The sequence below is a fragment of the Cryptomeria japonica genome, chromosome 1, assembly GCF_030272615.1.
Source record: "Cryptomeria japonica chromosome 1, Sugi_1.0, whole genome shotgun sequence".
Lineage (NCBI taxonomy): Eukaryota > Viridiplantae > Streptophyta > Pinopsida > Cupressales > Cupressaceae > Cryptomeria > Cryptomeria japonica.
In genome coordinates, this window is record NC_081405.1 from 189,081,013 (window position 1) to 189,105,308 (window position 24,296).

General features: G+C 35.6%; 2 long non-coding RNA genes across 4 annotated transcripts; one reads left to right on the top strand and one right to left on the bottom strand.

The window, feature by feature from the left end:
- Positions 1 to 11,553: 11,553 nt before the first annotated feature.
- Positions 11,554 to 14,029, bottom strand: LOC131070111 (uncharacterized). Of its 2 annotated transcripts, XR_009112277.2 has the most exons (3): positions 12,322 to 14,029; positions 12,091 to 12,173; positions 11,554 to 11,956 (listed from the first exon to the last, which is right to left on the bottom strand). It is a non-coding gene; the product is annotated as an uncharacterized LOC131070111 (long non-coding RNA). The 2 variants fall into 2 exon arrangements; XR_009112276.2 differs by having other exon boundaries at positions 12,091 to 14,029.
- A 930-nt stretch (positions 14,030 to 14,959) lies between these two features.
- Positions 14,960 to 23,905, top strand: LOC131070112 (uncharacterized). 2 transcript variants are annotated; one of them, XR_009112279.2, is made up of 4 exons: positions 14,960 to 15,233; positions 23,271 to 23,342; positions 23,437 to 23,512; positions 23,602 to 23,905. It is a non-coding gene; the product is annotated as an uncharacterized LOC131070112 (long non-coding RNA). The 2 variants fall into 2 exon arrangements; XR_009112278.2 differs by having other exon boundaries at positions 14,963 to 15,233; positions 23,437 to 23,517; positions 23,602 to 23,904.
- Positions 23,906 to 24,296: the final 391 nt, after the last annotated feature.

Here is a 24,296-nt window from a genome sequence, read left to right on the forward strand (position 1 = left end):
AAATAAAATCATTTATTTCAATTAAATGGTGTAAGTTACATTTGGGTAAATATTCAAATAAATATTAATTTATTTAAATAAGAAAAAAGAAGATAAAGCATTAAATGTTTGAAGACTTTAAGGGAAACCATCAAAGGTTTGAGAAGACTCTAGAAGGAAGCCATTAAATTAGAAGACTTTAAGGGAAACCATTAAAGTCTTAAGAAGACTTTAAGGGAAGCCATTAAGTTTGAAGACTTTAAGGGAAACCATTAAAGGTTTCAAGTGGGCGAGGATAAATAGGATTTTAAATAAATAATTTATTTAAAATAGTTGTGCAACTTGCATTTGTGGGTGGAGGATAAAGGTGATTTAAATAAATGATTTATTTAAAATAGTTGTGCAACTTGCATTTGTAGGAAAATACAAGTGAGTGGAGGATAAAAGTGATTTAAATAAATGTTAATTTATTTAAATGTGAGAGGTGAGATTTTGGGGGATTTAAATAAATATTTATTTATTTAAATATGAGAGAATATTTAATTAAATAAATATGATTTATTTATTTAATTAATGGTCTGAATTTGTTAAGTGAATTAAATCAAATAAATTCAATAATTTATTTAATTAATAGGAGAAGAGGGTTAAGATGAATTAATTAAATATATTAAAATAATTAATTATTGATTGATGGTTAAATAATCAAATAAATACTAGGTATTCATTTAATTAAGTGGATAGATTTATGTGACTACAAGTAGAATTAGGACCTAAATCCAATTTCATACAAACATTGGAATATGAAAGCACCTAAAGGAGTGATCATCTTTGACTAGCTCTTGTGAAAGAGAGTCAAGGGATACTTCTAGGATTTCTATTCCTTTGCTACTATGGTAATGGATATATAAAGTGTGGGAGAAATGCAATACTACAATGGAAGTACAAAGAGAAGCAAATGTAAAGGTATTGTACCAAACTAATAGCTAACATAAACTAAGACAAAGCACAAAAATGAAAGAGGGGACTAACTGTGGACCTATAGATGAAATTCGAAGCAGAATGGAACGCCCTGGTCTACTGAGTTGTGAATAGGTGATTTGAATCCTGATGTAGTCTAAGCAGCAACCCTGAAATCTAGAGTTGAACTAGGAGGACCAAGGTAATGGGCTATTGAACTATTAGCTATCAACCTTTACAAATGAGGGGAGCAAGTCTTTTATAGTGCTTACAATACAATTGAATAGCCAGGATCAAATCCACATCAATGGCCAAGATTGAAAGATAGAAACCCTAATTAGGGTTTGTTACACCCCTTACATAACATTTAATGTTTGACCAATGATTAAATTACAATAAATAGGACACATGTCCTTCCTTGAATGTTTGACCAATGAATGATGAGGTTGGGTACATCGAACTTTGTGCCTCCACATGTGTTAGTTATCCTCCTTGTTGGATGAGTCAAGTGCATTGAATCTGGATGCCTTGACTTGGAATGACGTGATTGGTTGATGATATATAAGTGCCACCTAGGCTAGTTGCACACCTTGTAACTCATCACAAGTGTTTACTCTTTCATAATGTTGATTTTGATCTTGCGATGATAAATCTTCATACTACCCTTGCAATGTTGGTGAGTGTTATCATGTGGAGCAATCTGCTTCCTTGCCTTGCTTGATCTCTCCTATTGTGAAGTCTTCTTTCTTGCATTGTTGAGGTGTTGTGGAGAGCTCTCTTTCCTTGTTGCAATGTTGGTGAGTGTTGGAGAAAAGCTCGGTTGAAGGAATGTATCCATCCAAGCATGATCCATTATTGTCATTGATCTTAAGAGTAGAATAGATCTCTCTAAACCCTTCATCACTTTTTTCCTTTTTTCAAATCAAGTATAATTCCACGTTCCAGCAGTATTCAAATATTCAGATTCAACGTAAGTCCCCTTTGTGATTCCAACAAATCACATCACAAACACCTAGTCTATCCATGTATAAGGTCAAGACCTGACTATAGGAACCTTGGATTCGTGTCATTTAATCACATTGTTTAGCATCCAAAAAGTCTTGGTTTAAGAGAGGATAAGATACTTCATATTTTATTGTGTATGAAGAGCATAAAAACGCATCAACAGAATTGGCGCTAGGAGGGCTGAATACTTGAAAGCGAACTCTTTAACAAGAATCCAGTGGAAGATCAGTGGAGAGTCATCCTCAGTGCTCGACAAAGTTATCACGGGAGGAAGGAAAGAACGTTGGGTCATCAAATTGACTTGCAAAGGAAAAAAGCAGTTCAACACTCAAATCAAAAGAGGCTGGAACCAGTTGAGCTTTCAAGTTAAATTTGAGATTTGCTAGTTCTCTCTTATTCCAAAAAATCCAAAAGAAGTGAAAAATTCAAGAATCTAAAAAAAAGATTTTAAAAAACCAAAAAATTCAAAAGAAAGATTTCTCAGTGGAGGGACAACAGCATTGCCAAGGTGATCACCAAGTTGACATCTTTCGCCTTTGGTGGACTTTGAATGTGCAACTTCATCCACGCAATTTGTCTGAGATTGCAGTACCAAGGCAGTGTAGGATTCATGAGACAATCGAGCACGATGAAATATATTGCTTGGCATTCCTATCAAGAATGGAGTCGACACTACAAGGGAAAATCTTCTTTTGGGATGTCCCCAAGCCAGAGGTGGAATCAAGCAATTTCAATTTCCCGGAGAGCAATGATCCTCTTTCAAGATTCATAGGGATGATCGAAAATTAGCTTGGTCTTGAAGATGACATATGCCTAGACAGCATATTGTTACCATTGTGGTGCAGGATTCATAATGCATTCCACTCTGAATTCACTTGCTCATTATGCAAAGAAACCATCAATCAAGCCAGATGCCAATTCGGATTGCCAATCCTATATAAGGATGAGTGTATTGTGGATAAATTTTGGAGTGCATATCTTGCAACTGATGAGTATAGAAGAATACATGAACAATGCATTGCTACATTGTCTGAAGGTGAGGGAGACAAGTTGCAAGAAGAAAGTATAACTGAGCTAGACAGTCAATCTTCTATTGTGGAAAACAAATTTGCGTACCTTGTGCCCAAGGAGGGATGTAGCGAGATAGAGGATGTTCAAACCAAAGAGGTAGTGACAAGTGATGATCAAAGTGTTGATTCAGCACTCAAAGAAGAAAGTCCATTGCAAGAAGAGGAATTCCTTGAGGAATACTCGTCCATACTACAAAAGGAGATTCTTGAAAATGAATTGCAATTGCAAGTTATAACAAGCGAGCCCAAGTATGAAGAATAATTTGAGGGGACGCTCAAAGACATCATCATCATCATGTTATTTGGGGGAGTGCCAAAAAATCTCATAGAAGAAACACAACAAGAGTCATTGTGAACGTTGTTCCAAGACAAACAAATTGCCACAAGAGACATGATTCATCATCAACTTCAACCTCCTAAAGCATTACCAGAAAAGTTGCAAGAAGATAGTATAAATGAGCCAAGTAGTCAAGGCGTCACAATTGAGGATAACCTTGCATCCAAGGAAGTTGAAGAAAAAATTGAAGATGTTTAAGCCACCAAGATGATGGTAAGTGAAGATCAATGCTTGGAGACATCAAGGCATGGATTGCTACAAAACATGGAAACTTGTACGGATCATCATGAGATTGAGAAGGAAAACATAATAGAGAGCATAAGTAGCTTAGCGGATCATCATGATTCACTTGATGCTTTACCATTTCAAGAACAAGGAAGTGACTTCAATACACTTCACGAGGAAGAAACCCTTGATGAGGATTCAAATGAGCGTACATCCTTGCTACAAGAAGAAGAATCAAATGAAGAATTTCAAGTTGTCCAACAGAAAGAACTTTCAAGCATCCTTGAAGATGAACAAATGGAACTAGAGAGCGAAGAGCACTTTGAGGTGGTGCTACCATCAATGTCAGCATTTGAGCAACCACTAGAAGAAATCTTGGAAGATCAACTTATCAAGGAGACTCTCATTTTCAAGGATATGCTTATGTAGTTTCACAAGGATGCATGGTTCGTGTAAGATATTGAACCTATTGTCCCCATGAAAGTGAAAAGTGGAGCAATTTGAGGTTGCGCTAAGTCCATTTCTAAGGATTTAAGAAGAACATAAAAGTGAAAGAAAACATGTCATTGACGCAAGCAAAATGATCCATCACTAATGGTGACCTCCTGAAGCAATTGATAATCTCTCTTCCTACAATGCACTGGTGGATAGCAAGTAGGAGTCTCCATCCAAGCACGAAACATTCTAAGTTGTCTCTTTCCTTAATCTGAGTTTTGAAAGTTATTATGAATTTGATTTGGGGGTTTTGGGAAAACAACTAGCATACGGATAGATCATGGACTTAATGAATTACCCCAATTGATCATCTTGTGTGAGGTCTTGATTGAGTATGAAAGATGCATTGTGAGAGCCTAACTCACTGAGTTTAAAGATGAATTTGTACATTTCCACGCTATCATTGTAGCCATGCTCTTGCTACATATCCTGAGAAATCGTGTAAAATCTTGTACATATGTCGCTTCTTTGAGCTATGTCCGCTCTAGAAGTCTTGTATATGGTTTAGTTTAGTCTAAAGTAAGTTTTCTTTTTGTTTAGTCGTTTTGTTGAGCCTTGTTCTTGATTTGCCTTGAGTTAGTTGACTCAAGATTCTTAGGTGGCTCAGTTAGTTTAGTTTAGTTTAGTTTGCTTTGCCTTATTTTTAGTTTGCTTTAGTCAGTCGTTGCTTAATGTAGGTGTCTTAAGTGGGAACCTTTATTTGTGAGAACGTCGTTTGTGTTGTTTTCTCACACTGGCTCATTTCGGATTTTATGTTAGGTTCATTTCCTAGATATCTATTCATGATGTGCTTTAGAATCCGAGGTCATTCCTCTCTAACTTTATCATTCGGTTAAGATTTGTACTTGACTTGAATGAGAGTCACTTATTGTGTCTTGATACAGACATCTTTTGATTACTATATTTTACACACTTAATCTATTGCTCTAAGTCATTGTGGTCTCTTAGGTGAAGTCGTAACTAGTGAAAAATCTAAAATCCTACTTCAGCACCACTATAATTCTCAAACCCATGTGAGCTTCATTGCTTATGAACCAAATTGTGGAAAATATATGAAAAAGAAGGCAGTATCAAAATAAAGAAAAAAAATGAGAAAGAAAAAAAAAAATCAATAGAAAAGAAGAAAAGAAATGAAGAGGAAATATCAAAGTATTTGGCTTTGGGAACATGCGAGTAACTCCATCGGGGCTATGGACACCCAACTAGCAATGGAGCAATATTCGTGAGATTACAACAATAACCTTGTCAGGGCTATAGACACTCACTGGCAACGAGGCTTTGTCTAGGATACTTTTGAAATTTGGATAAACCACGTAGCTAGTCACGATAGATTCTAAGGGTTACAATGTTCTTGTGAGTTGGAATGAATACATTTGCACACACATGGTTAATCAAAGACTAAGTGCCTTGATCCAGTTCAGAATACTTCTTCCTTTTTAAGTATGTTTCCTAGTCTCTTGATAGGTTGGGTTGAAATTTTTGGAGGTTCTAGATATGGCCAATCTAGCTTGATAGTAGTTTCTTTAGTTATTAACCTTTTGCTTGTTAGGAGATGCAGTGCCTTTGATTGTCAGGAAGGGATCAAGCAAGTTAGGCAGTCTAGCAGTAGTAAGGGCCTTCCTCCAGACTAGTTTAAGGTCTTCTCAACTCTATGTGCTCAAGTGATGCGTGCAAGTCAAGTGATAGGAGAGAAGTCATCACTGTGTCATGTCCCCTTTTTTATGAAATTGGATTTTGGCAAACATTTTCATTTTGTTCTCCTATAGGGAGATTTATTGATTTAATATTTAGTGTTGTCCAACTATTTCCAGTTTAATGGGGACAATTAAATATTAAAGGTTGGATTTTATGTCATAATGGTAAGTTTAAAATATTTCTAATTATGACTTTCCCACCAAGTGTGGAGTGAGAAGTTTGAAATATTTCTAATTAATGATTTTCCCACCAAGAGCATATTTGGAAAGTAAGAGTGGAATGGAAAATTGTAACATTTCTATATAATGATTTTCCCACCAAATTGGCCAAGGACAAGATAAATATGAAGCATATTTGGGAAAACGGATCTTTATGCCATTTCTACTTCTCAAATTCTTATAATATGAAGTTCATGTTCTGCAAAATTCTTCAGTGGACCCATTGGAGATTGGAGGCTTGTGGACGGAAACCCATAAGTTTCAGGTGGTGGACAAAACCCCATTGTTCACATAGAGCAACTTCATCCAGAGGTTGCATTGAACCTTCAAGATTTCAGCAGTTTTCCATTGTGTGTATTGAGGGCTTCATTAATATTGTTGCAGTAATTCCAGATGTGTTTTGAGGGCTTTGCGGCTGTTACTAATCTTGTATAAGATCATATTCTATGGGTTTTCCATTTGTAAATCAAACAATATCAGCTTGTGGTGTTTACAGTGACACTGGTGATATTGGGTTATAATAGTTTTTATGGGTTTTGCTTATAAATTCGAGTTTGAATGTATTGATGTTACTGCTGCAATAATCAGTTTCAGACCTGATTAAAGGATGCATGTAGAAACCCTAGTTTCTCAATTTTGTAACCCCTTGTTTTGCAAAATTCAAAAAAAGTAGGAGTATAGTTCTTTCCAAGGGTTTCTTGTAAGTATTTGTTCCCAGAGCAATTAAAACATGAAAGTTGATATGCAACAATATATGAACAGCAAGCAATTTCCTTATTTGCATTCAATCATTCAGTACAACTTAGCAAAATCACACCAATATGTTGACATACAGCAGATATATATTTATTCTATTTCCCAATATTTGCTAATTTAATCTTTTCAATCATACCAGAACTTGATAACTCCCTACAACTTGGAATTTGATCAGCAATTATACTCCTGCTGCTATGGTACGGCCAGCACAATTAATTCGCACCAGTCTGAAGGAGCTGCAAATTGACCAGCAATTGTTGCATATGTCTTCTAATAACCCTAGCGCCCCCTTCTGCAGCAAATCCGAAATTTTTGACAGCCTGCACGTATTAATTCGAACCCTAGAAGCATGTACGGACCTGCATCAGTACGGCCTGCAACTGATTTAAAATAACTCCTCAAAATGCTGATGGAATTCATTGAATTCCCTTGCCCAAGGTTGGAATCTGATCCGCAAAAAGGTAGATAATTGTTTGGCAGTGAAAATTCCTTCCTTTACCAATTCATACAAACTGAGCTTCCGAATGAAGTCCTCCCTGAAGACCAAATTCAGGAGATATCACAATCCCTCAAATGGTTGCACAATTGAAGAATTTCCGCTCCCCAATGGCTGAAGTTGAAACCCTAGTTCCTTCTTCTCACAAACTTCAGCAATTTCCAAAATGCACAATTCTCAATAATGAGCTCTTCCTTCAATTAAACCTTTTGTATCCTCTCATAGAGCTCGATTTCTCTCTTATTAGGCATTTATGATTATTTAAATGGCATTTAATATTAAATGTGCCCAAAGTCATTTAATAATCACTTTGATATAAGAGCCTAATAAAATAATATAAATGGCCCCCTCTTTAATGAAGTCATGACCCATAATAATAAAGTCACTTATAACTTTATTATTAACTTTTAATTATTAAATTATAACATAAAGTCATTTAATCATTAATAACTTCATTAATATTTAATACCTCGCCAAGCCATCAGTGAAGTTGTGTAACATTTGTGAATCTATTTTCCAGATCTAAGAGCAATATTAAATTTTTGGTTGGGGACATTACACTGTCATTTCATGGCCAAAAGTTCGGCCTTCCTAACACAATTCCACTTAGCCTACCTTAGAGAAGCTCACTTCCACTTCAGGCTCAAAACCCCAACCATGGCTGATTTTCCCTTGAACTTGGCAATGAACTCAGTTCGCATTGAAAATGAAGAAAAACATGATGCTTGAATGATGACGAAAGATACATTGGTGAAGAGAGATGAGAATGATTTGAATGTTCAAGGGTGGCAAAGAAATATTAATGTGGAAGGAGAAGTCACCACTTCCACTTGGGGACTAAAAGCCCAGCCTATCATGAGGTACTTCCACTTCACGGCCAAAAGTTCGGCCATCTCACTATCAACTTCCAGTTGGCCCTCAAAACCCCGGCCATGCTTGCTTCACTTCCAGTTCATGCTCAAAAGCCTGGCCACCCTTAGCCTACTTCCACTTGCTATCTAAATCCCTGGCCAGCTCCAAAGCATTTCCACTTAGCATCAAAAAACCCAGCCAAATTCACTTTACTTCCAGTATAGGCTCAAAAGCCCGGCCATTTCCTTCCCACTACATCCCAAAATCCCCAGCCATCATGGGCAAATTTCCACTTACCTCCCAAAAGCCCGGCCAGCATGAAGAAATCCTTCCTTAGCTCCCTCAAATCCACAACCAAGTCAGACCTAGGGTAAAAACTCAGACCTAATTCGCCTCAGGTATAAAAATCAAACCTTTAAAAATCAGACCTAATACCTAAACTCAGACCTAATTCGCCCAGTAGACCTTAATAGGGCAATTCTAAAACGCAGAGCAGAGAACAAATGAATTTGCAAGTGTGAATTGTGTTATAAATGCAGCGACCAGAATTTATATTTACCCTTCCACAAAGTGGGATTCATAATTTTCTTTTGCTGGCCGATCTGAGTGAAAAAACAATAAAATTCCCTCTAAAAGAATTGAAATTTCAAAATGCAAACGTGTGAAGCATGGGTAAAGTTCAGATTGATTCTCAAGCAATTTCCAGCATAGACAGGGTAACATCGGAGGTTATTCAAGCAAATATAAGGCAGAAATAAGACGAATTGTAGTAGGAGTAAGGTGATTTTCCATCAGGTCCCCACGGGTTAGAGTAGTTGTTCTTAAGTCTCGGGTTTGCTCCCTGGGGTCTTGGGTTCGACTCTCTCTCCCGGAGTTATTCTGCCACGGACACTTGGGGGCGGTGCTGATGGCACCGTGGCCGCAGGGATTAGTCTCACCCCCAGCCTGAACCAGGGTAAGGTCGGGGTGCTGGGCTGGGGCCACGGGGACACCCTGACGACAACAACAACAAAAAAGGTGATTTTCCATCAGAAATTAGACTTTTCAAGGCAGATCAGAATTAGGCAGAGGGGAAAATCAGGCTCAGACTCAGGTCTGATTCAGGGAGTAAACATGTGAATGATGGAAGTCAAGACTCAACAATCAAAGGCGGAGATCAACATAACTTCATCATTGTATCAATGGCATGAGGGAATTGTGACATGGAGAAGGGATCAAGTTCCAGTCAAATGGAGATGGACACTTTTTCAGATGCAATTACATCCCAGCAACTTGGAGAGGTCAGGAAACAAAGACTCAATCATGAAGAGGAGGTGTTCCAAGAGAAGATCAAGGCTATCACATCTCAAGGAACATTGCAACAAGGAAAGAAAGCAGACTTCACAATAGGAGAGATCAAGCAAGGCAAGGAAGCGGATTGCTATACAAGATAAACACTCCAACACTCACCAACATTGCAAGGGAAGAATGAAGATTCATCATCGCAAGATCAAAATCAACATCATGAAAGAGTAAACACTTGTGATGAGTTACAAGGTGTGCAGTTAGCCGAGGTGGTGCTTAGTCATCATCAACCAATCACGTCATTCCAAGTCAAGACATCCAAATTCAATGCACTTGACTCATCCAACAAGGAGGATAACTACCACATGTGGAGGCACAAAGTTCAATGTACCTAACCTCATCATTCATTGGTCAAACATTCAAGGAAGGACATGTGTGCTATCTATTGTAATTTTATCATTGATCGAGCATTAAATGCTATGTAATTGGTAACAAACCCTAATTAGGGTTTCTATCTTTCAATCTTGGCCATTGAAATGGATTTGATCTTGGCCATTCAATTGTATTGTAAGCACTATAAAAGGCTTGCTCCCCTCATTTGTAAAGGTTAATAGCAAGCAGTTAGCAGTAAGTTAAAGTAGAATAGGAGAAGGTAAAAATTGTTGTCATACTATTTGTAGTTGGATGATTTTCAATTGTAGTGCATAGTTAGTCTGAACATTAAAAATGTGCTAAGTTCAATTATGGATGAGTTTATTCAAGTTGCGCTGGGTATTTGGGTGAATGATTCATGCTATAAAAATCTTCGTCTCCCTCGAAAGATTGCATTGGTTTTGTGTGGTCGTTAGTAGCATGGTGATGCAAAACTCGATTGAAGGAATGTGTCCATCCAGGCATGATCCATTATTGTCATTGATCTTAGGAGCAGATTAGATCTCTCTAAACCCTTCATCTCTTTTCCTTTTTTTAAATCAAGTAAAATTCCACATTCCAACAGTATTCAAACATTCGGATTCAACATAAGTCCCCTTTGTGATTCTAGCAAATCACATCACATCACAATTACTAAGTCTATCAATGTATAAGGTCAAGACTTGACTATTGGAACCTTGGAGTCATCTCATTTGATCACATTGTTTAGCATCCCAGAAGAACATCACCCTCTTAAGAGCTTAGAGACGAAACTACTGCCAAGCTATGCAAGATTAACTAACCTAAGCAAAAACACCTATACTAACGAGCAAAAAATTGGGCATCCCCATTTGCAACGAGGTGATGTGAAAACATCACAGCAGAACTTAGCAGCTTGTTACTTGATTGCCTTTATTTTTAATCAGTTCTCATACAATTTAGCTTGTTAAATGTCATCATCTAAATTGTACATGTCCTTTTATTTCATCTAAGCTTGTGCCATGGACCAATCATGCAAAGTCTTCTAAACTTATCACTGTAACTATTGTATATTTTGCAGCAAATTTCTCATCTCTGTTTAATAGTCATTACCAGTTTTCTTGTCAAACACAAAGAAAAAGCTAAGAAAAATCATCAGTTTATGGCCTCATCTTTGAGATCGTCTTGACATCCATACTATGAAAATGTACGATATGCACAAAAATCACAAAAAAATTGATGGGGTAATATAGGAATCAATGAAATTATATACATACCTCAAGCGGCCACCTCTATTAATGGGGATTCTTCTAAGATTGAGATGACTGGACTACCTTGTCCCTATTCTTCATTGCCGTCATACTATCCATTCAACATTTCAATGTGTTGGATGATTGCCTTAACTTGCATTTGTGTCCTAAACCCACCCATTTCTTGCATGAGAATCGTCTACTATTAAGTTGATACTCTTCCCCAACTGCCTGATGAGAATCATAATCAACCTCAAGTGGTTTTCTTCCTCCAAGTGTAGTGGGGTTCCATTTGAGCTAGACTGACCTATTGACAAGGAACTTGGCAGCTTGCTCATTGTTTTTACAAGTTTATCATATGATTAAGCTTGTAAACTGGCATCATCCAAATTGTACGTATCAAGATACATGGCAGCTTGCTTTGTTTTTATCAGTTTATCGCATGATTGAGCTTATAAACTGGCATCATTCAAATTGAACATGTCATTTAATAACATCATCCAAACCATCTACAAACATACAAGCTTGTGCCACAGACCAATCATGTAAAATCTTCTATCCTTATAATTGCAAGCACATTTTTCCGCAATTTTCTCATCTTCATGTAATAAATATCACTGGTTTTCTTGTCAAACATATCAAGAAGAAGCTGAGAAAGTTCATATCAGTTTAAGACACATCCAGATCCTGATAGTGCACAACATGTATGAAAGTCATAATTAAGCCTGAATTTTTCATCTTTGGCATGTAAACTCCCCACCATCTTCTGATTGGGTCTTCATTAAAATATCTTGCTTCACATCTTGTATTCCTCGGCCTAGAAGGAAATGGTGATTCAGGAACCCAGGCAAAACCTTTGCACTCTTGTCTAGTACAGTGCCCACTAAGACCCCAGCCATATATGAATATAAATGACAGGAGGGGTAAATTCTACAGCTTAGGAGCCACTGCATAGAGAACCAGGAGAGCTTTGAAAGGCTTTACATGTAAAAAGAATAAAAAACAGAAAACTTTGAAAGCATTAAGAATAAACTGCTGTAAACTTACTGAAATAGCTCAGATTTAAAGACAAACCACTTACTGTAATAGCTCAGATTTAAAGACAAACCACTTACTGGAACAGCTCAGATTTAAAAGCAAACCACTTACTGGTACAGCCCAGATCTGAATTGAGACACAAAACTTTGTTATCATTTCTCATTGCCTTGCAGGCAGGGAACAATTGCAGATAAACCAAATCCAGAGAAAACAAACACCATGTCAATTGAATGGACAAGCAAGAAAAAACACGCCTGCTTTAAGTAAGACTTACCAAGTCATCTTCTAAAAATGTTTTGAAGACACGTCAGTGCTCACGTTTCTAACAATACAAAGCATTCTTGAATGGAGCTCTAACAGTAAAGCAAACTTATCTCTAGGAGCTCAACCAATTAACGTAACGATAAGTGGTACAGTTCTGAAGATGGAAACTAAATAATGTCGATGTGAAACAATATCCGTGTTGGAAAATATATAATTATTGCTCTTATTTCATATTTCTCGGAGAATGATTACCAAGGAACCTACAAGAAAACACAAAATCATTAATGCTAAACCAAAATTTAATATTCAATGCCAATTTGTTGCATTCCACGTCTAAGGTACTACCATAAAAAGATACCTTCAACCCCAACAGCATTCTCTTCCATACTCACCTCATGTTTACTTTCTCAAGATTCTCATTAATACAATTTAGAGCAATCCAAATTCTAAAATGAAGTGCTCAGTTATTAAGACCACGGCATACATTTCATCAACCAATACTTTGAGGATAACTATTGTCTCACCATTTTATAATGCAGATGAAAGCATTCTGAGCAAATGGATCCCATTACTTATTATAAGCAATTTAGACTATCATACAGCATATTGTATTGTAAAAGGCATTCAGTGGAATTCCTCTAGTTTTAGAAATGATTTGAGGAAGTTTGTGAAACATCAACTCACTTCTAAAACAAAAGGACCACTAAATACAGGTGAGCTTCCATCACCTTTCAACATGCTCAGAATTATCTGCAAGAGGCTCGCAAAGCACACCCCAGTGTACCTGAAAGTAAGCCTAATATTCTCACGAGTGTCCAGGCCAAAACGAGATAAGGCAACTAATGAGTTATCTTTCGCAAACCATAATAAGACATTACAAAAGTTGCAAATGGAATGGTCGTAGAGGATCTGTAGCCATCTCTATAACATAAGATTTTAAGAGAGACCCATTTAATATCCCCGCCACAACAAAACAGCCAATAACTAAGACATAGGAAATTAGGGAAATTTCAATGTAAGACAGCCCCGATTTGGTACTTTAAGTGCAGCCAACCACCTGTCATTAGCAGCTGTACTTATAAAAACATAATATTACTACTGATAGTGATCCTTTTGTTTAACCTTAAAAATAAAAGAACCGACTTTTAAGAAGAGGGAAACAGAATCTAAAACTACCTAGACCTATCATTATAATCTTCAGGAGCTAAAACAGAATCGAAAGAATCCAATATTATACAGACTGTAAATATGTTAAAAAAAAACTACGGCTATCTCAACGCAAAAACCAATCACCCACAATGCAATCCTGAGAACAGGTGCAATCAAAACGTAATTTCCATCAAATAAATTAAAAGAATAAATAAATCAAACCTACGGAAAAAAGGGAAAATAAATTGAAAGAGAGAAAAAAGATCTCGTATATCCTAAAAACAATGATAAAACAATTAAAACTCTTCTGCGAGAGTAAAAAAGAAAAGGAAAACCTAAAGAGCGAAATTATCGAACGAAGCTGTGCCCATACATTTTAATCAGCGTTGTCTGTTTCTATTTAAACCCTAACCTCTACTCCCTCAAACCCTCAAAACTACTTTGCATCCCCTGGGAAACCCTAACTAGGTTATTTGTCCCTGCTGAATTTGGAAGACCTTCTAAAACAGACCATTTTGACTCGACCTCTTCGCTTTAAGATTACACGAGAATGGAATATGTGGTGGAGAGTTGAAGCTCGATTCCGAAGAATAAATTTGTGGATTTATTTAATCTTTCAAAATTTTGGCCTTTAAGATGATTTTAAATATTAAGTAAGTTTCAGGCTTTTTAGGTTAAAATTTGTTGATAACAAGAGAGAAGGACAAACACAAACACACACGCGCGCACATACACACATGTTATATGAAGCTTAATCAGACTCAAAAGTTAAATTTTTTTCTTTTATCAACAGATTTTCTCCCCAAATTATTCAACGGGGGTTTGGGGGTAGCGCCCCTGACGCACTTCCTGTTGGCTAACATATTCTAACCCTTTTCTTTGTAACCATATATTCACACACGTGTGTGTGTATGAAAAGTTAATCTAAATCTTGGAGTGATCTAGTTTCTTAGTCAGTAAGTTGTTTCTAGATTTGATTGTGTTTTTTTTTTTTTGCATCAACATTTTGGATCACACTATGTGATTCGTCATTAGGATGAAAGAGAGTGTCATTGTGTATATATTTTTTGCATCAACGTTTCAGATCACACTCTCTTTCACCCTGATGACGGATCACAGAGTGTGATCCAAAACGTTGATGCAAAAAAGATATACACAATCAAATCCAGAAACATCTTACTAATTCAGTTATGGATTGTGGAAAGTTGATCAAATTAGTTTCTTAGTATTACCTATTTTTTACTCTAAGAACAAAAATAGACTATGATATGCCTTAGGTCTTATATAAAGGATTTTAAAGAAATAAAAATAATAATAATAATAATAAAGGTTTATATTATTTAAAAATGTCAAATAAATAAAACATTTATGAGTTTTATTTTTTATAAGGTGGTCTCTCCAAAGCCTTATTCCATGCAAAAGGTCAAGTTTGGGAAGGAAGGAGGGAAAAGAAAAGTTTTAAAAACTCTCTCCTCTTCTAGTTCTCATGTTTTTTTAGGGATTTTTCTTTAAAGTTTTTGGTCAAATACATCTTATCTCATACTTTGACTATGGCAACGAATCTTTTTGCGCAGAACATTACATGCTTATCCTTCGTGCCCTTGTTGCATCAACAATCATTCACTAAAGAGTAGTTATAAGAAAAGATCATGCAACAACATCAAGGAGCTTATGCGTGGAATGGGGAGTGATTCAAAGTTTATATCAATAGAGCAGTTCAAGCTTTCACAAGTAGCTTCATGCACAGATCTGGCAATTATATCACAGTTATAGGTCATCTACATAATTTTCTCATTATCTTTCATAAGAAATGAAGTCATTTTTGAGCATTTGCATAAGATTTGAGCTTATATTGTATGAGAAAATGCATTGATCGGTTTCATAGTAAAGTGAAAGTCATCAGGTTGAAAGATAGGGTTTTTGTGAGCTTCAATCTATCCCCTCATTGTGTGCTCTCCCGAAAAGATATACAACATGATTTTAGTGAAACTTCCTCTTCATCAAGCATAGAAACCTTAACTCGAGCTAATACAGTCATTAGAAATGAAATAACAGCCACATAAAGCAACCCTTTTACCTAGAATCACCATACTTGGAAGGACAGAGATAGGAGGTCATGCGCCTAAAATAGTGAAAGGGTTTTTTTGCAACAACAAGTTCTCAAGGGACTATATTTAATAGTGTTAAAGCCCCACAAAAGAGGTTGGGCAGCCTAGAGGCATCAAACAACCCTTAATGGATGGTTCACAACAAAAGCACAATCATCAAGGGCGATAATGTGGTCACCATGGCATAAGGTTGTTACAACATTTAGGGTCAATATTATAGTATAAAGGAGGCTTTATTTACAATCATATTTGAATGTCGTAGTCAAAACAATGTGTATTTCAAGAGCACAATAGCTTTTAGGATTAGAGAATAGTAAAGAAAGCAATCATAGAAGTCCTCAATGATAATGGTAGTTTTGAATCAGACCTGTCACACACATAACAGTCATCACAGACCAAAAAGTTAGGACATTGAGATATAGAGGACAGTCTTAGATTGGGTATATTCCAGTAAAGGTTAACAATGCAGAGTTTCAAAGCCTCAAAAAAGAATAGAGCAACAAAATCACAATGAGATGTCATAGGTGCAATCTATGATCAGTAGTAAAGGAAATGACATTCCTAGGAGTCATTTTATTACAAGAGATATGGATTCAATGATTCAGTCACTTGACTGCTCTAAGTTTGGTTGCAGAACTATAACAAGAATCCACATATTATAGTAGATACATAGAACAAAGCTTTAGTGAATGCCTTATCAAAATGGTAAAAAGCATGTACCAAGAAGGATATACAAAAGATTATCACTGTTATAACAAAATGGATAGACAAAGGAATAGAGTCATGGTGCACAAACTCATCTCAGAGATACAAAGAGCAACACAAAGGTCTGAAACAAATACATTACAAAATAGCAAGAACAGTAAGTACGTAAGTTTTAGATCACACTTTCCAACCAACATGTGGGTTAACGAGCCATCATACCCAAGAGAACTGTCAAGAACGTTCAACAGATAGATGAATCCATAGTGGTATGAATAAATCCATTACAAAGGAATATACCAATCACAAGTACAATGCAAAATCCTTCATGGAATTGTAGACCACCAAATACAAATCCCAAATAATAGTTATATGTATAACATCATGCAATAGCAGCCAAAAGCATGATGTTTCAGGTTTGAGATCCAATATTTGAAACATAGCATGCAATCAAAAGATTGACAATTAGAAGAGCATATTAACAGCTACAAGAGCTTGAAAAGACAAAATACAAGATGAAGAAATCAAAAGGACAGAGTTGAATATACAATGAGAGGCCTTAAGGTAAATATTAGAATAGTCACAGAGTCATGAGTTTGGTAGTCATTTGCAGACTTCACAATTAGGGCAAAAGGACAAGTTAGAGTAAGACAATCATAGTCATTGATATAGGGTATCTGAGGGCAGCCATGAATCTATATCACACACAATCACTAGTCACAGTCCATTACCAAAGAATATCTACAACAATCAAAAGGTCAACAAGAAGTTCCATGTAAACTATTGTCATAAGCAGTTAAAGAAGAATTTTGAGAATAATATGAAGGCAGTGATTTTAATACATTGCCAAGATACAGTCAAAGGAACCTATTGGAATTATAGCAATGCCATTACATTAGTCATATGGCATGAAGACAACACCATAGAAAGGGTCCACAGAGGAAAGACATTCCTTCCTCTAAAAAGTTCATAGTCATCTCCAAAGCCTCATCATATGTCAGTATAAAGTGCAACCCTTCACACAGAAAGAACATCAATACAAGGCATGACATTTTCATAAGACAATCATCATCAGGTATAGCTCAAGCCAATGATCAGTGGCATGCAGGTTACAGTATAACGGTCAGATAAGAAGAGTTAATACCTTGTGTCAATCATTAGGAATGTTGTATAATGAGCTAATGACAGTCCTCATAGGTTCTGAAAAGATCTAAGTTCCATAACTGTGATTTGCATCTTTCAAGTTTGACTACTTTTCTTTAAGGACTTAGACTGTATTTCCCGTACACTTGATTAGTGTTTAAACTCTATCTATTTCTCATGGAACAAATCTTACTAGCATGTTATTCATTACACCATACTTGTATTTGGTTAGGACATGAAAATTTTGTATTCATTGATCCCTTCATTGAAAGCACTATGGTTGTTGTCCTGTCATTGTATGTTATCTTCTTTGTTTACCATGCTAATGGAGGCTTTGGAATTATGCATGGTTTGAGGCACTGTCTTTTTTTTAAATCCTTAAATAGCTACTTTTGACAATGCTTGTCATGATTGTCTTTTATCTTGTGGTTGCAGATATCTTATGGTTTGTGCTACTTGGTTTTTTATAAGGACATCTCTTGGGATATATCCTTGATCTCTGTTATCCAATTTTGTCTTCGGGTCAAAATATTATCAAAGGGCTTTCATTTTATAGCTATGTTGTGAAATGTTAAAGTCCCAAGGTTTGGGGGTAATTTCAAGGTTAAATATGAGCTTTTGGTTTTAATTTGTCAAGAAAATATCATAGAGAAGGCTTCTTACCGCTTGATTTTATATCTTGTCTTTAGAAAGTTTCACGTCATAAACATTTCTTTCACATATTTTTGGAGTCAAAAATCTTAAAGCCATTTTGGAGCGAATGTTAGACTCCATTTTTGCATGTCCAAACTCAAGTTGAACTTGAGATTAAGAAGATGAACATGAGTTTTGACTGCAAAAATGCCCCTAGTTCTCATAAATTCAGTTTCATGGCGGCCTTAGGTAAAAAGGAGATCAAAAATCTCATGGGAATAGTAGTATTATGCATGGATGGGATTGTTTTCAAGATTTTACAAGAAAATGCCAAGATTTTTCTTTAAGAGAAGGGGTATGGTTTCCTACATGCTCTACTGTGTCATTTGCTCGTATGAGCTACATGTTAATTCGAGTGAATATTTGTTTTCTATAAAATATTCTCACTATCACTCAACTTTTATTCTCCTTACTTAACTCTCATGGCTCAAATGGCAGGGAGTATTCATTGTCTTGGGCATGACTTATATTTTCTTTTCAAATTCTTTTCTTCATTTTCACAAGTTCGTAGCCAAGGAAGATTTGTAACAAAGGAGAAGCATTAAATCTCAGTCAAGGAAAGCCTCAAAGAAATCATAAAATACTAGATGTGTATGAAGCTTATGTCCTCTGCAGTGTGAAAGGCAATCCCCAGTCATTTCTTAGCAATGGAAGTCTTCAATGGTACTCAAAATGTAAAAAATACAAAATCTAAGTCATAAGTACAGGTAAAGTTTTTTGAGGCAGTAAGATACTCAGGTTCATACACCATAGTCCAAGAAGTATCTTGACAAAACAACAATGGATTTTGGTGCACAATAAAATGGATAGAATGCCATCAAGGGCTTCCACTATGTAGTGCAAAGATATAATTTCTCAAAAGATATTCTACAACAAACTATAAAGCATTCATAGACTAACCTGGAAAGCATTTACAGTGCTCTGGTATTTAGTAGAACATTAAACAATATCAAAAGCCATTTTTATGGGTTAGTAGCTTTCTTGACAATCATGAAGGAACAATAGATCTAGAAGAAGCAGCAAAGTAAAGCCCTATAAAGAGTTCACCTACACTCCTAGTAGCAGTCAAGTCAAAAGACTAATGGCAGTAAGTGTATGAGGATAAATTCTTGGCAACAAGCAATGCACAGAGCTCCAGTGAGGAGTACATCAATAGCAATCAATTTACAGGTGTGCAACAATAACACAGTCTTGCACATCAAAGCAGCCAAATGAATAAGGAGTTGTACCCAATATAGATCTAGTGTGTTGGTAAAAATATCACGAAAAGCATGTAAATGGAGTTCACAGAGCAGTACAACAAATAAGATGAGCTACAACAACCCTAGAATAGATATCGCTATTGGACAAGGGTTGTAATCATTAATAACATATCACGAGCTTCAAAATCTATGACAAAGTAATATGGATAGCCCAAATGTCCAAAGACGATGAACAATCATCCATACGAGCTCAACATTAGGGCAGTCCAATCATTGAATAAAGATCAAGATTTAAGGAGTTTAAAATACAACCTTAAGAAAGCCCATGAGAATCACATCCCTAAAGTCTCCATTTAAATAGTGAGCAGATAATTGAGAGCAGCAACAAGGAGGTTTGCAAGTATTTAATAATAGTCACAACAAAGTGTAAGGAATGAATGACTGTAATAGTCAGGTGATAATAAGCACAATTACATGTGTTGTTGAAAAGGTTTTATGAAATTATTTTCCCTATCAATCCTTATTGTTGTTATACTCAAGTGACACCAAAAGATACACCCATTGCAAGCACACAGTCACAAGCAACCTTTTCATAGTAAGAATAGTGATTTTCACTGTTAGAGCATTATTAATAGAAATAAATACCAAGAGAAACAAAAGGTAATGATGCATAGTCTAGGCACAAGCAATTAGTGTAGCACATAGACATATTAGACTTCAAAGACAATGATTTAAGCTTTGAAAAGATTCCAATCACCAATCACAAAGGCATATAAAAGTAGAGAGTTTCATTGTTGAAAGAACAACAATATGTATTCGAAGTTATAGAGTGCATCTCAAACATAAGTTGAAGCACTACATGGGACATCATTTCAATCACACCATGAAGGAACCAATATAGAGAGTTATTGTTGATCAAATCAAGTCATAATAAGGGTTGTGACAATATAAGCAGTTTATAATTTCTTAATAGTAGTAATCAAAGGGTCAAAATGGTTGTTCCCAACTATAGTTATAGAGAAAGCAATAATGGCAATCCCATATCATGAATTAAAGCATCCATGAGCAATACTCAATAAAAAAAGTGTGTTATCTTAGAAGATAATGTCCATGACCTGAAACTAGAGCCAAATCATGAATAGGCTATCACTGTTTTTAAGGTCAAAGCACAACGATGGCAATTTTTCTAAGTTGTAGCATAAAAGGGTAAAAATAGTGCATGGAGTTATGTTGAGAAGTATAAAGAGCATTTAATATAATGAATAAATGCACCTAGAACAACTCCCTTAGAGCCTACATCGGAGGAAGAATATTGTTGTAGCAACATAACTTGACCGTGTAATAACAAATGCCATCATGATAGTATTTTCCCAGTGTTCCGGAAGATAGTTCCCAATTTCTCAATCTTAATAGAGCCAAATCTCAGAGGTGGATTTAGTCATAACGGTTATAAAGAAGGAGAGGAACTAGTCCAAAAGACAACCATCAAACTGGGTCATAAAAGGTATGAAAAGGGGCTTCAAAACCCTAGCTCAAAGGATTATTGCAGGATGAAAGAACATATCACAGTGAGTTTAGCAGAGATTTATCATGTTAATGTTGAGCAATGATGAATGTTGTGAAGAGTTTGTCTTCAACACAGATAAGCATGATAAGGAGTGTCAGACATAATGGCTTAAAGATACATTAATGAAGTCGCACAAGAGTACAGGAAACTAGTGAAGGAAATAGGCCTAAAACAGTCTTGTGTCTATTAAAGAGGGAGGATCCAGGAAGAGTCAAGGAACAATCTTCATCAAAGTCAATGTTTATACACAAAAATTTACAATCAACATACAAAATCAATATGTATAGAAAGACAAAAAAGGATGACAGACACGGGGTGTTCAAGTAATGTATGTGAACAATATTTTTAAAATTTTTGATAACTTCATTTAAGATGTAATAAATATATTTTTTATGGTCATAAATTTTTCATTGTCAAAAAACTTGAGTCATTAGCAGATGCTATTATTAGTGTCAATGGGAGACATTTAATATCCCATATGATTGTCTAAAACCCTTGTAACAGATTGCTCATTATTATTTTTGCCTTTTGACTTCTTGGAGCTGCTACTGTTAACTTGGATATTTTTTCAAAATCCTATCTTGAGAGTTTCAAAACCTAGCTTGAAAGTATTGTCTTTTAATGAGTCATTTAATATCAAGGGTTGTGGTTTCTCTTATGACTGGTGATTACTGCTCTCATGGCTCTTGTTTATTGAATTATTCATGCCTTGTGGAGTTTTCTCCCTTTCTACAGTCATGGGATTGTTCTTTTGATTTCTTTGGTTTGGGGTTGTATTTGTTGTTACTAGGGATTTTGCAAGAGCTCTTGTGTTGCTAAAATGCCTATATTTGTCATGAAAAATATTGGAATGCATCAAGCTTACTTTTAAACCAACCTAGTAGCTATCCAAATTATTCTCAAAACTCCTTGCCCTTTGCTCTGTGAGAGAGATTTATGTATTATCTTAGAACCTAAAGCTATGACTAATGAACGATTCTCTTTTATTACCTTAAGCTTATTCTTTAGATGTTGTTCTAATCACCATAGCATCTTACTAATACTTTTTGACTACTGTGAATCCTCCTTAGCATTGTTCCTTTGATGCTTTCCACCTTCACAATGATCTTTGTCTTTCATGATCTTATCTTCTCATATATGCTCCTGTAGCTTCTCACTACAACAAACTCAAATATGATCTATGTCTTATATTTCTAAGACTATGAAATGATTATTGATATCATAACCCTGCCTTCTATTCATGCTATGAATTATTTTTTATCTTGTGACTGCAAGCTTAAGATCTTATTGGTCGTTTGTGACTTGATGAGTAATCTGCTCTTCATTGTTTGAACATTGTCCATGATATGAGGGTTTATGAGACTTTCTTGAAATCTCATGTGTATGTTCTATGATTATGAAGGTTACCTTGTGCTCTATCACCTACAAACATATGCCCTTATGACCTTTGTGATAGTGATGTAGACTGATTTTTACTATTTGACTGCTCTCAAGATCTTTGTGCAATAGAACTTCATATGCCAAACATCTTGCCATGTATTGCCTCTCTTATTCACTGTTAACTTTAATTGAGAATACTGCCTTGTGCTTTGTCACCTTTTCATTGTCATCTTGTGACTATGGCTTTATTCCTCTTTCTAATAGGCATGGACTGTCTTTTGCATGTCATTGATTACCTCTTTTTCTACTCTAGGTGCATAAAGAGGATGCATCTCCACCATTAATTAGGCTCTTGATCACTTTGCAACCCTTGACCCCTTGATCTACTAATTCAAAATTGCTTTTCACTTGTTTTTTGGCTTCTAGCATTCATCTAACTATCCTCTACTTTGTGTGTTGGGTGATTGTGATCGTGTGCATTTATATTAACAGAGATTGTTATCAATATCCTTTGTGGATGCACTTGTATTTTACCGCTTTTCAATACCCACATCATCCTCTATCATGACCACTGATTTGTAACATCTCTATATCCTAATCATTGCAAATATTGTCTTTTAACATTTAGAATGTGAATATTTGCTTGAGACAAAGATTCTATATCCTAATCAGAGGAAGAGTAGTTAAGCATTCAGCTCAGATTTGCAAGATAATTAATGTTACATGGGTTTTTTTAGTAATGATTAATCAACTGTTGAATTTGTTTTTAGATCTATGACACTGGAATCTATCAAAGTCCATATGGATTTTTTGATGTTAGGAATGCCCAAATATATGTTAGGTATGCCCTTCATATTGGTTCTATTCTAGGGAAAACATACAGGATATGTGTAGGGGATGAAGTTTTTTGTAAGGTAATCAATGATTGTGTGTTTCATGAATTACAAGTTTTGTACAGATTCTTTTTGGATAATTATCATTATATTTTAACCTTGATCAATATTGATTTAAACAGGTGGACTATGAAAGGAGGGGTCTTATTTCTCCCAATCATACATGTACTCATATGTTAAACTTTGTATTGAAGGTATGTGTTTAACTATCCATATTTGATTTGGGGCAAGATGTATATTAATTGATATTATGACTAGTGCTAAAATTAATTTATTTTCTATTTGCAGGTTGTACTTGGTGATCACATTGATCAAAAGGGATCCTTGGTAGCTCCAAACAAGTTCCACTTTGATTTATCACATGGTTAGGTAACTTGTATACATACATATTTTTTATGCTTTCAGCTTCACTTTACAAGTGACCTACATCTGAAATGTTTCTTTTTTCTGCAGGTGTTATTGAGCCATCAAAGTATCATTTGTTCCTCTTATTGTGTTATTTCTCATAGGCAAACCTATTAATGTTGATGCTTTGAAGCAAATAGAGGGAATTGTAAATCAGCTGGTTCAAGATGAGTTATATGTATATGCAAAAGAAGCTAGCTTGATGGAGGCAAAATGCATCTGGGTCTCCTAGCTGTGTTTGGAGAAGTAAGGAACCCTCATTAACGAGGGTCGAACTCAGAGAAATTTTTTTATCTTGATAAGTTGTGAAATTTAATGTTTTACTAAATTGCTATACTTTTTAAATTTCTCAGTTGCAATTTAATCATTTATGTATTTGTGTACAAGTTTACCCTGATTAGTGTTCGGGTTGTTTCCATTGGAAGACATTTTGAGGTTCTTTTCGTAGATCCAAATAACCTACTATGGGCATCCTTTTCGACTAAATTTTGTGGTGGTAGGCATCACTTTTAAATCTGAAATTGGGTCGTCAAAATTATTATTGACATCTTGGGATTCTTAGGGACACACTTGTCAAATACACAAGAAGCAAAATTAAGCATTTGCTCGTGTTTGAAGAAGGAATTGCAAAGTGTGTACAAAGAATAATTGCCTTTACAACTGGTGCATCCATTGAGGCAATTGAAATTGTAGCATCTTTCAATTCACATTTAAATGATGCCTCAAAGTTGGAGGGAGTTGCA